Below are 12,488 nucleotides of genomic sequence, written 5' to 3' on the forward strand. Positions count from 1 at the left end.
AAGAAAGAGAAGGAAAAAGAGAAGGTGAGGGAGAAGGAGTGTGTATGTGTGTGTATATATATATATTCCTTCTCCCTCACCTCCTTGTGTGTGTATATATATATACACAAATATATAGATCGCAGCTACTCCCAAGTGCCCACCTTGGTTTAAAAAAAAAGAGTGCGGGGGAAACGTTGTAGCTCGGGATTTCGGAAGGCTTGCTATAGGGGAGAGCGCCAAACAGCAGCGGCTTCCACTAGAAATTTTGCTGGCGACGGCGGAAGAAATCAGCTCCCATCCGAACTTCCCCGACGCCGCCTCCCCGCGGAGATGGAGGAGCCTCTGCTGCGCCGCCGCTCGGGATGGCTCGCAACAGCGGCCGTGCCCTCTTCTATTGAACCCTACCCCACCCCCGTTGCCAGTTCAAAGTAGCCCTTCATCAAGCGCGGAATAACCCGAGGGGGGTCGCTTTGCCCCACCAGGCTCTGGGTTCAGGCAGGGGCCGTTCCCGGAGTCGTGCTCGTGCCCATCCAGGAATACTGTTAGACCCCTAGAGTTCCTTATTGCTTCCCTCCCGGGGCCACGCTTCCCGCAATAGGCGTAGGTTCGACGGAGCCCCGGCAGACCCTCCTTCCTCCAGCAGGAAGTTGCTGGATGCTAGGAAGAAGCCGGCGAAGTGCGGCAGAGCACGCCCTCTTCTCGAAGAAGGGAAGCTGGGGACCCTCTGCAGGACTTTGGCGACGCCAAAGTATTGGGGGGGGGAGGCGGAGAAAGGAGTGTAGAGAGGGATCCTAACTTGCCAGCCCGAACAAAATATAATAGGAGCAACCAGGGAGGTAAAGGAAATCCCACAGGGGGGGGGGCGTCCCAAGAAGGTACCCCAGAGAAAAAGACGGGAGACCCACCAAGGAAAAACGGGGGAGGGGGCGAGGATAGGGCTGAGTTCCCCTTTCTTCCTTCAAGCGGCGTGGTCCCATCTGCTTCCCAACCAACTGCTCGGTCCTATTCGCCGAGACTGAAGGAGAAGGGGGGGGGGGGGAGACCAAGAGTGGAAGTGGCTATTTATTAGACTCCTTGTTTGGTATTGTTCAGTGACATACAAAAGCGCTTCATTATATTCCAGAATTGGAGGGGGGGAGTAGGAGGGAGGGAAGCCCTGCTCAGTCGCTGTTGTAGCCTTTGTTTTGTTGTTTTTCCAAGAGAGAAACAATAACTTGAAATTGTCTAGAAAGTCTTTCTCCTTTTTAAAAAAAATCAATAATAAATTTCATTTCCGAGCTTCTCTCTCTTTCTCCCCCCCCCCCCCCGCAGCGCGAGAATATGTGAGAGGGAGAGAAAGTGAAAGGGGGAGAGAGAAAGCGAGCGGGAGAGGGTGTGTGGACGAGGGTGTGCGCCGCTGCCCGGGCACTCTCGCTCTTGGCACTATGGTGGCGCAGCCAGCCGCTGGCTGGGCGAGTGGAGAGCGTGGCTGGGCAGAGGTACACCCGGCTAGGCGAGGGGGAAGGTGGCCGAGGCAGCCGGCCTGCCCTGCCGGAGAGGCTGCGCTCCGGAAGGCTGCGGTGCGGGAAGCGGAGGAAACGGGAACTGTAAGTGGGCCGCGAACTTTTGAAGAGGGCGGGTGGGTGGGTCACTCTGGGGGTGGGGGGGGAGGGACAGGCACCACAAGGAGTTTGCAAAGGGAGGCGGGCTTCCAACTTTCCACAAGTGGAAAGAAAGACCTTTTCCTAAAGACCGCCGCATCGATTGGGATGCCTGTGGAGAAGTGTGACGAAGACGAGAGGAGGGGGTCTTCCCCTTTTTTATGATAGGGTTTTCCTTTGTATTCTTCCCTTTTTTTTTTAGGCTGACCCTCCCTCCCTCCTTATCCCCAAAGGCAGCGCCACTTCCCCATTTCCCCGCTCAGCAGGACAATGAGGAACCGGGCGGCAGCTCCTCCAGTCCCGCTCCTCTGTTTCATCCCCACCGCGCATTCTCTCCTCCCGCAGCAGAGGGAAGAAGGCGAAGGGGGCAGAGAGGCCAGCATCTTCCTGGTTAAGGGTTTTTTGTGGTTTCTCCATTAAGAATGCGCAGCGTTGGCGGGAGCGTCCCCGGAGCTGGTACTTTTTTTTTTTTTTTTTGCTAGAAACAAATCCCATGCAAGGAAACGCAGAGGAAGACGCTTAGCACGGCCACCGGTTTCGATCCGAGACAGCCCCGGCCTAGTAGCACCGGGCCCCCGAAACTCCGTACCTGCCTCTTCGCGGGGGGGGGGCTGATAAGATTCTGGGACCGATGAGGAAGGCTGCCTGGGGGCCGGTTTCCCCGGGCGTACAAGACGGCCTTGGCCACGGGGGAGAAAGGGTCAACGTTCTCTCTCTCCCCCTCCTGCTAAATCACAGCCAGGGAATCGCTGGCTCCGAGCTAAAGCCAGGTGAGCTTAGCTTTCCAATTGAGCGGAGCGCATCGCTCCAGCTTTCTGGGACTGCTCCGGCGACGCGACCTGACTCTTTCCCCCCACCCCCGTGTCTCCTCTTCCTCATTTCCCGGCGAGAAGAGGACGCGGGAAGGCTGTTTCGAGCATGGCGAAGGTGCCGGGCTTGGAGCTGGCCCCCTTTCCATTCCGGACGCAAGTCGGCTCACATCCCTGGGCAGAAGAAGCGAGCCAGTTCGTAAACTCGCTACAAGGGCCTGGGTTTCCAGGAAAGCTTGGGAGAAAGCGGGAACCCTCTTTGTTTCAGGGGCAAAAGGCGGGTCTTGTGTTGTTGAGGAAAGACTGCAAAAGGGAGTAAATAGAAGAGAGCCATTTAAGACGCGTCTGCTCTAAGGCGAAACAAAGCAAGCGGTATCAAACGGGGCAGAATAACCCGTTTTTCTGTGGCGTTGAAAGGAAGCCAGATCTCTTGACTCTTCCACAAGATTTCTCTTTCTAGCTACATAAAGTCCTTCACAAAATAAAAGAAAGAAAAAGAAACAGGCAGGCGGGGAGAGGAAGGAAGGGAGGGAGGGAGGGAGGGAGGGAGGGAGGGAGGAAGGAAGGAAGGAAGGAAGGAAGGAAGGAAGGAAGGAAGGAAGGAAGGAAGGAAGGAAGGAAGGAAGGAAGGAAGGAGGACATGTTGGAATTCACACAGTTGAACTTTAAAATGTTAACGATTCAATACACCACGTTAGCAAACAACCAATAAAACATTGTGTATGTGTGCATATATATTCAGTTGCCTGCACACTTTTGGGGACATAGGGATAGTGGACACCAAAGTAAACATTCCAGTAGATTGCAACTCTCTGGTCTAAATTTCTTAGAAAGGCAAACTGGATTGGGCCTATAGTCTGACCTCAGTCTCAGATGTTTTAGGATCTGCCCCCTCAAAAATTGGGTGAAAGATAGGACAGGAGCCTTGCTTCACATTAAAAATGCTTTCCTTCTTTTAACAGTGAAGTGGCTGGGATCCAGACCACAGAGCCACTTCAGGTGTTAAGAACAAGGAATCCCAGGACAAAACCAGCAGAAATAATTTGAGTAGACAGACGATTTCTCTGCCCGCTCAAGTATACTTGGAAAATATGCACAGAACAAGGAGGAGTGGGAGAAGAGGCACAGAATCACACAAATACAAGTACTCCATTTCTCCCGCCCTCCCACTTCCTTTTCTTTCAAAAGCCTAGAAACCTTTTACAAGCTCCAAATACAGTTTTGCAAAAAGAAGCCAGTAGGGATAAATGGATATGACTCCTCTGTGCAGGTCCCAATTAAATATTGCATTAATATCTTATTTCATTCCTTATTTAAAGGCATAAAGTGGCAGCCACCTGGGTTCAAGTAGTATAGAAGCAGAAGGTGCTAACCCTGTTATAAATAAGTTTAGGAAGAAGTAGTGATTCCTGAGGTAGGTAGCACACTGAGTGGTGAAATGCAGAGAGGAAACTACACTGTTCTTAAATAGGATTGTAGAAGTAAGGAAAGACATGTAGCTACCTACATAATTTTTCCTGTATGCTTTTAAAAGTTGTTTACCTGTTATTTTATGGAAAATATAAAGGATTCTGAACTCAGCCTTGTTGCCACAGTTTTTATGTTCCCTCCTGGAATACAGGATATTGGCTCCTGTGCTAAGCAGAGAAATGGACATGGTTGTCTATGGGATTCCTTCCAACACTAGGATTCTATGATTCTAAAGGTCCAGAAACAATGCCTAAATCTTGGAGAGACATTTCCTTAAGGTGCCTGAAGAAAGAAATAACTTCAGATTGGGCCCAGACCCCTTCCTCCTCCCACACCCTTTCAAACTATTTGGAGGGGAGGGAAGAAACCAAATGGCATGAATGACAAACTTTGTCAACTCATTGGTGTCCACTAAATGCTTGGACTTCAGCTCCTATGGCTTCATAACGAACGATCAAGAATTGCTGGAGTTGCTGTCCAATACTTATGAAACGACATAAGTTTGCCTTCTTGGAAGTTAGGAATGTTGTTCCAAATAAAGTTCTTACAATCTTATTAAAACCATTGACATGGCAATAGTCATATCATTAACAGCAATACCTTACCTAATAAATATCCAACCTAGCCCAGGAAGAGGAACATTCACACCCAGCTTTAAAAAAAAAAGATTTTGGGGAACTGGACCCCACCTGTAGAGGAAGAGATTAATAAAGCATTAGATGGAACGAAGGAACGTGCCTGTTAATCGTTCCTTAAATGCGCAGAAACTCCATCTGCAGGTTTATTTAGATGTCTTGCCTTGTTGCCTGTTTCCCCAACAGCAGCTATAGGATGAGGCTGCCCAGCTCTAAATTGTGTCAAAGTGATGTTTTAATCTCATAGAAAAGTATATGAAAAAACAAGATGTAATTTATGGGAGATGCTCCGATGAAAAGAGAGATTGGAGTGGATGATCCTGCGCTCTCTCGTGAACCTCGTGTCACGGCTATATTGAAGCCTGGGTAGTTAATCTAATTTGCAATAACAGGGGAAGCTCTGAAGCGGGGACGCGGCGGGCGGGCGAACAGGGGGCTGAAGGAGAAAAAGAGTAACGGGGGGTTAGCTCACTTCTTCCCTTCTGTTGATGTTCCGCTTATCAAATGCCCTCTGACTCATCTCAGGGGTGTCTTTTTATTTGGGAGGTTAGAGAAGAGCGTTTAGATTGCTTCTAACACCACGCGCCACTCCTCTCACTTGCCCTGGCCTTGGCTTCCAAAGCGACTCTCTTAATTCAGTTTCATTCCAGTGTAAACTATTTGCGTTAATCAAAGCAAAGCATATATACTTACATTCAGCTTCCTAAACCTACCTAACCCAGCATTTCATCCCTTCAGTATTTGTGTTTTCCAACCTCACCTCTTGAAATAAACCGCAGCAATGAGAAATCTCCCGGAGGTTACAGGGGGGGGGGGTATTATTCGCCTCCAAATGCCTTTAAGTTGCGTTGCATTTTCCTGGTCAGAACTGAGCAACCCTCACCCATTCACCTCACCCGCTCAATATGGAAGGGGAAACGAGCAAGCCGCCTTGGGGAACCGCGGTGGATTTGTTTTTTGTTTAAAAAAATAACAGCCTTTCTGGTGATTTCGTCTTATACGCGTATTCCTTGAGCAACACAAAAGACGCAAAAATTACAACTCTTGAGTAATGCCTTTTTAAAGGTGCATTCAGACTGTTAATTACAGGGGTTCGTGTCAATGGAACTTTATCAATGAGCCGTTTGATTCTGCTATAATTACCGACCAAATAAGACAAGGATGGATCACAATAAAGAATATTCCTTTCACAAAACAATATTGTGCAGGGAGCCTCGTTAAGGCATAATGCAAACAAACAGTTTATAAAAACGCTCCTCCTGACAAAGCAAGGACTCGGGGCAGCTTCCAGCCTTCCTAGGGGAGCCGACTTCCCAACGCCCACGAGAAGCTTCGAATCCAGGACCAATTCCTGCAAGAAAAGCCCACCTGAGCCCCCACAATTCCCTTTAAGGCTTCCACGAGCGGGTCAGGGCGAGTGCGCTTAACTCCGCGCAGGAATGCGCCTCTCGAATAGGCGCATCCAAAGCGCATCTTCAGCAGGGCTTCCGTGGAGCGCCTGTGTTCCCAAGGGAAAAGGGGGGCAGGGGGAGGGAGATACAAGGAGAGCCAGCCGCTCTGTCCAAAGGGAATCGCAAATAGATTTTATCTGGTAGGTGCGGCAGGCTTGCCTGCCCTACATATATTTGGCTCCCGATTGGAACATCTGGGGATGTTATGTATAATAGGGCAGAACGCATTACGCTGGAGAAATAAGTATTCCAACGAGTAAGCAGGATTTATTTCTGGAAAACTGTCAGCCGATTAGCGGGCTCCTCTACAACTATTCTCTCATTAATTCTGCATCAGTCCAGCCCAAGTCTTTATAATTTTAATAATTGGTTTACCGTCAGCCATGGACACTCCCCTTATCTGGTTTTGTCTGATAAAATAGATGAGTGTCAAGAACGTGGTCTCCAAGAAGAGAAAACCGATCCCGTACTTAACAGTAGGGACGGTACGTTATAATAGCGTTAATCCGTTTTCTTTCCCTTACCCGTCCCCACTTTTTCCATTCCTTATTTCTTTCGAGATATGTGTGTGTGTATACATGTATGTATATATACACACACAATATTCTCTTCCCCCACCCCCTCTCTGTGTTGGTCTTAGCCGTTTTCTTTTCGCTTTGCTTTCCATCTTTAAAAAAAAGGACGAAAGAAAATGAAGCGTTTTCCTTGATGCCTTTTTTGGTGGATCAGGTTGGGAAAGTCTCTCTCAAGTCAGCTGCGAGACACAATCCCTCAACTATTTTTGGGGGAATAAGGAAACAGGCCGATGGGTAACACGTTTTCAGGGCTCGACAGGTAACCTGGATGGATTCCCAGGACAACAGGAGAAAAACCAGGCTAACTTTCAGGGACCTTAGGAGCCCTGAGCCGGTTGTGGAGTAGACTGGTTAGAGCGAAACCAGACTTTTCTTTCTTTTACTGTACTGCTTTAGTGTGTGCGCCCCCCCCCAAAAAAAAAGAGCGGCCGGGAGAAACCGTAAGATGGTGTGGTGTGGAGTGGGTGGGTGGAGAAGTTGAGAACGAAAGCACTTTGTGAGTGAAGTTTTAGTTCTTTTCTCTGGCGGGTCTTCCCCTTACCCCGCCCCACTCTTTCATTCATAAACCTGGTGGTAACTCTTAGACGCGTTTTGAATATTATTGGCGTCTCTTCCCTCAACTGCTCCCTCCGTTCCGTTAACCCAATTACAGAATTCATCAAGAACTGTGTTGAATTATCTCTTTTCCATACAGTATCAGCATTAGCCTAATTAAAAGCTATAATGTCTGATATAATGATTAAATCGTTAGCTCTGCTGTAGGGAAGCAATATTTTGTTTTCCCTTCAATTAGAAGCTGATTGAGGTTTTTCAGAACAGGTCAGCTGTGAAATTTGAATTATATGTGTGAGCACTGTTCACAGGGGTGAGCCCCCACTCGGAAGCTCCAGAGATTCTCCAAACGCTTTCAAGCCAGTGAGCTGAAAATCGCAACACACACACATGCACGGGTGCGCACTCATTCACTCAGACAACTCACAGTGCCGCGGGGTGGAGTAGAGGTTAGGATCTCTGGAGGAACTGCGGGAAGAATCGGGCTGGGTTGGTGGAGGAGGAAAAAACGGCTTTTGCCGTCTAAATAGATTCGCAAATCCCAAATCGGCCAATGCCCCCCCCCCAATTCAGAGAATGAAAGAAGCGGCGAGGCTGGCCCGGTTTCAGACTGAGTCCTCCGTGCCCGTCTCCATCCACCGACCTTCCCTAAATATTTTAGAGGAACGCTTTTCCTTTCGGATAGTACATTGGGATGTCTTCGCGCAAAAAAGGAAAGGGCGGGTCAGTGGGGGAAGATGGTCCCCTAGTGAAAAGGACGCGGGAAACTCGGGGAAGTCAGAACAGCAGAGGGGAGGCAAGGACCGGGATGGGGGATGCTGCGGGAGCAGGTCGCCCAATTGCATGTCCTCGGGCTATTCCCGGCTCCAGGAATCCCGAACTGAAGAGCAGCCACCAGACGGCGATCGCCCTCTGCGCTGGGGAGACCCTCGACGCACCGCACTGGCAGAAGCTTGGGGTCGGTCGGATATTCCGAGGGGGTCTCCCGCTCCCTTGCCCTCGACTCGCCTTTTCCTGGTGGGAAACTTGCGGGGATATGCCAGAATCAGCAGAAGCGGCTTCATTGGTGTTTCAGTGAAGAGTTGGGTAGAGTAGGGGAGCAGCACAGGTTCCAGAGGAAGGGAGGGAGGAAGGGAGGGATTGCCGTCCCCATTTGGTGAAGTTGAAGGCAATTTTGTTGGGATGGCTGTGAAGCTTCCTTTCTGAATTCCACTCCTTTTGTTCTCTGGTTTGCACAGAACAAAAGTTTTAGTATAGAGTCCAAGTTTGCTTTCTCGAATGCTACCTGTTCCTTATTGTGGCTTTGCCCCTTCCTTCTGGGCAAAGAGAGTTTGCTGCCCCTTGTTATGTACAGTAGCAGATTCTCCTTGAACAGCACTTCTTGTGTGTGGCTGCAGGTGGAAGTTTCTAAAACCTTCTGACTCTCTGCAGGAAAATGTGTGGAGTTCTTTGACCCACTGACAAGGCAAGAGAGAAAGTGTCCTGATTTTTCCAACTCATTTTGTGGACATAATACCAGCCCCTGGATCTTCACAGCAAAACAATTTCTAGCTTGTCTTGTGACAAACTGTAACCCATTACTTCATCAACAGTTTCAGAGAGGCCTCTATCCAGTTACCCATGGAGAACAATCTCGAATTTGGTGACCTGGCTGAATTGATGACTCAGGGGGGCATTCCCTATTCCCAACCCCCTCCCGCTTCTCAGAGGCAGATCCTAGAGTCTGCTTCTCTTTGGGACCTGGGATAGATATCCTCTCTCCTCCTTCCGCCTATTTGAAAAGAGTAGTTTTCTGCCAGTTATTCACTGTTTCTATTGTAGCCACAAACAGAAAATTACTTTAAATATTTATTTTGCAACAGTAAGGGTTTCATGGATTTGAGGTACCTTGGGGGACTGCAATTTATGGGGGGTTTGTTTTCCTTATCACCTTTTATAATAATTAGAAGAATAAACACACAAGCTTATGAACTCACCAGTAACTTGTTTCAGCACTCATTTAGGCCCTTTCATTACCATTTTTCTAATCAAAAGGGTTTTTTGAAGGGAGGATAAGAAGGTAGTCCCTCTGAAGAAAAGCAATTCCTGAACTTTTTTTGTATGCATCAAAATCTCTAAAGAAACATACAGGATTTACAGACCTTTCCACTTAGCAACATCTGTGGCCTGGCCAGATCCTAAACTTCCTGGCTTAATCTCACTTTGAGACATATCCACATAGGATCAACTCAGCACCAGAGTAATACAGATGTGTTTTCCCCCCTCCAGAACTGTTGTGTTGTTTCTTAGCTAGAGATAAAAACTGGAGAATACTGGAGCCTCAAGATATGTCTTTCCCCACTTTGTCCGGTGAAGGCATCTTGGCACCAAGCACCACCATGCTTACCATTGACAAGAAGAACAGCTGTCATTCACCTGTCACTTAGCAACAACACATATCTGCAGGTGTAGATTGTTTATACAGGCTTAGTCTCACTTTAGCATAGCATTAAAGCATGCTCACCCACCATCAGTTCAGAATATTACAACATTATATTTATAATAATTTCAAAGATTGAACTGAGTTTTCCCACTTAAAACTGAACCATACATACTGGAGAGGTGTTAAATAAATTCCACAATCAAGACAAAAAAATGATATAGCAATGGATTTTCATATTGCACAACTAAACAGCACAGCTCAAGTTTATGGACATCCACTCAAGAATAAACCTTACATGGTTTCATACAGTTTTTCAAAATAAGTGCTCACAAAATTGCCTCTTTAAATGAATCAGGATAAACCTCTATATTGTCCTCTAGGATTGTTTAATAACTGAGAACATGTAGCAATTTCACATTTTACAAAATGGAAAGAAATTCAATTGTTTGTTCATTTATTTTCTTATTTACCTACTGGAGCTTATAAGCCACACCAATCCAATAAGACTCAGCGCATGAACAGTATAAGTAACTCTTTGTGTTAAATAAACTGGGATTTCCAAAGTAATATGTCTAAGATCTGGAGGTTCAGTTCAATGCATTCATTCCCCCCCTCTCTCTCTTTCTCTCTCTTTCTCTCTCTCCCTCTCTCCCTCCCTCCTTTCCCTCTACCATCCTCTCTTTCTTTCTCTCTTCCTGCCTCCCTATCTTCAGAATAAGATAAATAGTGTCTTTTACAGCTTATTTTTTATATTTTCAGTTTTAATATTCCACACTGAATAATTGGAATAATTATTCCACACTGAGTGCTAAGCTCTTTCACCTATCAAGTGAGGATCCAGAATGAATGAATATTTAGGTTAGTCCTTAGACCTTCTGAAATGGTGACTGTCCATCCTGGCTGACAATGGTAAAGGTTGAAATTTGACAATTTGAAAGACATTAGGTGTGGGGAGATTATTTAGTTTGGTTTTAGTGCTAACTGCCATGATTGTTCCAACCTGCCTTTAGATCCTATTCTAAATATTTTATGATCATCCTACCTTGGACTTCTGGAAGCTGTACAAATCTGGAAGATATCAGGTCAGGGTAATCTGCCTCCCTACAGAATGCTCTTTTCCAATGAGATAGTTTCCACAGCAGCAAATAGAGAAACTTCATGGTTCTTCAGAGGTCTTTCATCTGGTGCAAAAGACAATTGCCCAGGAAATATATCCTATTTTCTATTTGTGTTCAGCCTTCCAAGGTGGAAATAATGTAACAAACATTATATGAGGCTGTGTACATTAAGAAAAGAACGGCACCATAGAAATATTGTAGAAGTAAATGGATGGATTGGGCACTGAATGGAAAACCCCTGAGGGTATGAAATGACAGATTCTGAGGAAAGCCACCTTCTGCTAGGGGGATATGTATGTTTCACGATATGAAAATTCCTAGCACTGCATATATTGCTCAAAGATGGAACCATGTATTTAGGTATATAAAGCAATATATTGGTACTATTGATTTAGTTACAATTATAAATTCACTTGAAAACCGTTAAATATACTTATATCTTGTTGCATCAACCATAATCATAATAATTTCCAGTTGTATTTTAATCAGAATACTAACAGATGAGTTATCAATTTAATGGGGTGAAAAAGTTGAAAACAGCAACTTTTTGAAAGTAATGGAATGCAAAAGGAATTATCCGACACTCTATAGTTATACTTTGTTATTGCATAACTACTTAGTATTCATTTAGACTGACTGTGCCAAAAGTTCTCAAAAGTCGATAATTGAAGAAAAAAATGGAAAATATTTTCAGGTAGCAAATGGCCAGTGAGATGCAAACACACAAATACAACTTTCATACCTATTGAAGTAAAATCCTAATAGTGCCATCTTATAATAGCACACCTTGTTTAGATTGTAGGCCTGGAGGGTTAGAGCTGAGTCTCTCGAAGCCATAACATTTTTGATAAACTATTTCATTAACTGCAGAGATTGGAATGACTGTAAACTATAACAGGCGTTACAAGAACGTGCATGCTATCTTGGGGAGTATATCTCTGAATACTGAGTTAGATTATGAGTGCTAGTTTTCTATTATTAAAAATGCTTCTTCTTGAACAAGTGTTCCTATAAACTTGTTTTTTCTACTGCCTCTCTTTGGTTCCTGTTCCCTATGAACAAAAGAGAGGCAGTAGAACAACACAATTTTAACATGATCATCCAGGAAGAAAAAATCCGTTACTGCAATCAAGATATGAATCAGAGAAAGAGTTTATTTAGGACTTCAACTTAATTTATTTGGGCAATTAAATGATTCAAGACTTACTACCAATAAAACATACAAAGGACCTCTCTGTGTTTATTCTTAAAGTTAACTATCAGATTTCAAACAGAGTTAAAAAAATAGTTTTAACTAGTTTACCTGATAATTATTTATAGCACCATTACACACCTCTTATTCATAATGTTCATAAAAGATTGTGCAGCACATATTTAGTTGGCAGTGCCCTTCTCATCACTTCCAATAATCAGGTTCAATGAGCCCTTCCATACAACATGGGTCTGCTCCTTTAAGTTGTCCCACAGGGCTAATCTAAAAGTTTACTTTATCTTTCCCAGCACCTTTTTTAGGAGTAGCCGGCGTGCGCGCGCGCACGCACACGCACACACAGACACAGACACACACACACACACAGACACACACACACAGCCATAAGAAAGGAATGGATAAAAAGAGAAAAAGAACCTTTCTGAGATTAGATACAAACTCCAGTTTGGGAGCAAAATTATATTTGCAGGTTGCAAACTTTCCACCCGTCCACTTGTGAACGCTATCCTTTCCCCGCTGAGATGCGCGCTGCGTTGGCTAAACTGCCGCCTGTGTGTGTTGTGTGTCTGTGCGCGCGACTGTATATGCCGCGCGCGCATTTCAAATTTCGAACAGCTCGATGTG

At 45.7% G+C, this 12,488-nt stretch overlaps 1 protein-coding gene across 3 annotated transcripts in view; it reads left to right on the top strand.

Moving 5' to 3' along the window:
- Positions 1-12,488, top strand: part of SOX1 (SRY-box transcription factor 1) — a 121,717-nt gene that overhangs the window by 52,764 nt on the left and 56,465 nt on the right. Inside the window, exon 1 of one of the 3 annotated variants that reach the window (XR_015698186.1) lies at positions 1,351-1,568. The exons of the other annotated variants lie outside the window; for them this stretch is intronic. The gene's annotated coding sequence lies outside the window, so the exon portion shown is untranslated. Of the gene's footprint in view, positions 1-1,350; positions 1,569-12,488 lie in introns of those variants that run through there. 3 annotated transcript variants of the gene reach the window in all.

This window comes from Thamnophis sirtalis, unplaced genomic scaffold (assembly GCF_051295495.1).
Source record: "Thamnophis sirtalis isolate CommonGarterSnake01/CBP01778 unplaced genomic scaffold, rThaSir2_p1.2 scaffold_12, whole genome shotgun sequence".
NCBI classification, from domain to species: domain Eukaryota; kingdom Metazoa; phylum Chordata; class Lepidosauria; order Squamata; family Natricidae; genus Thamnophis; species Thamnophis sirtalis.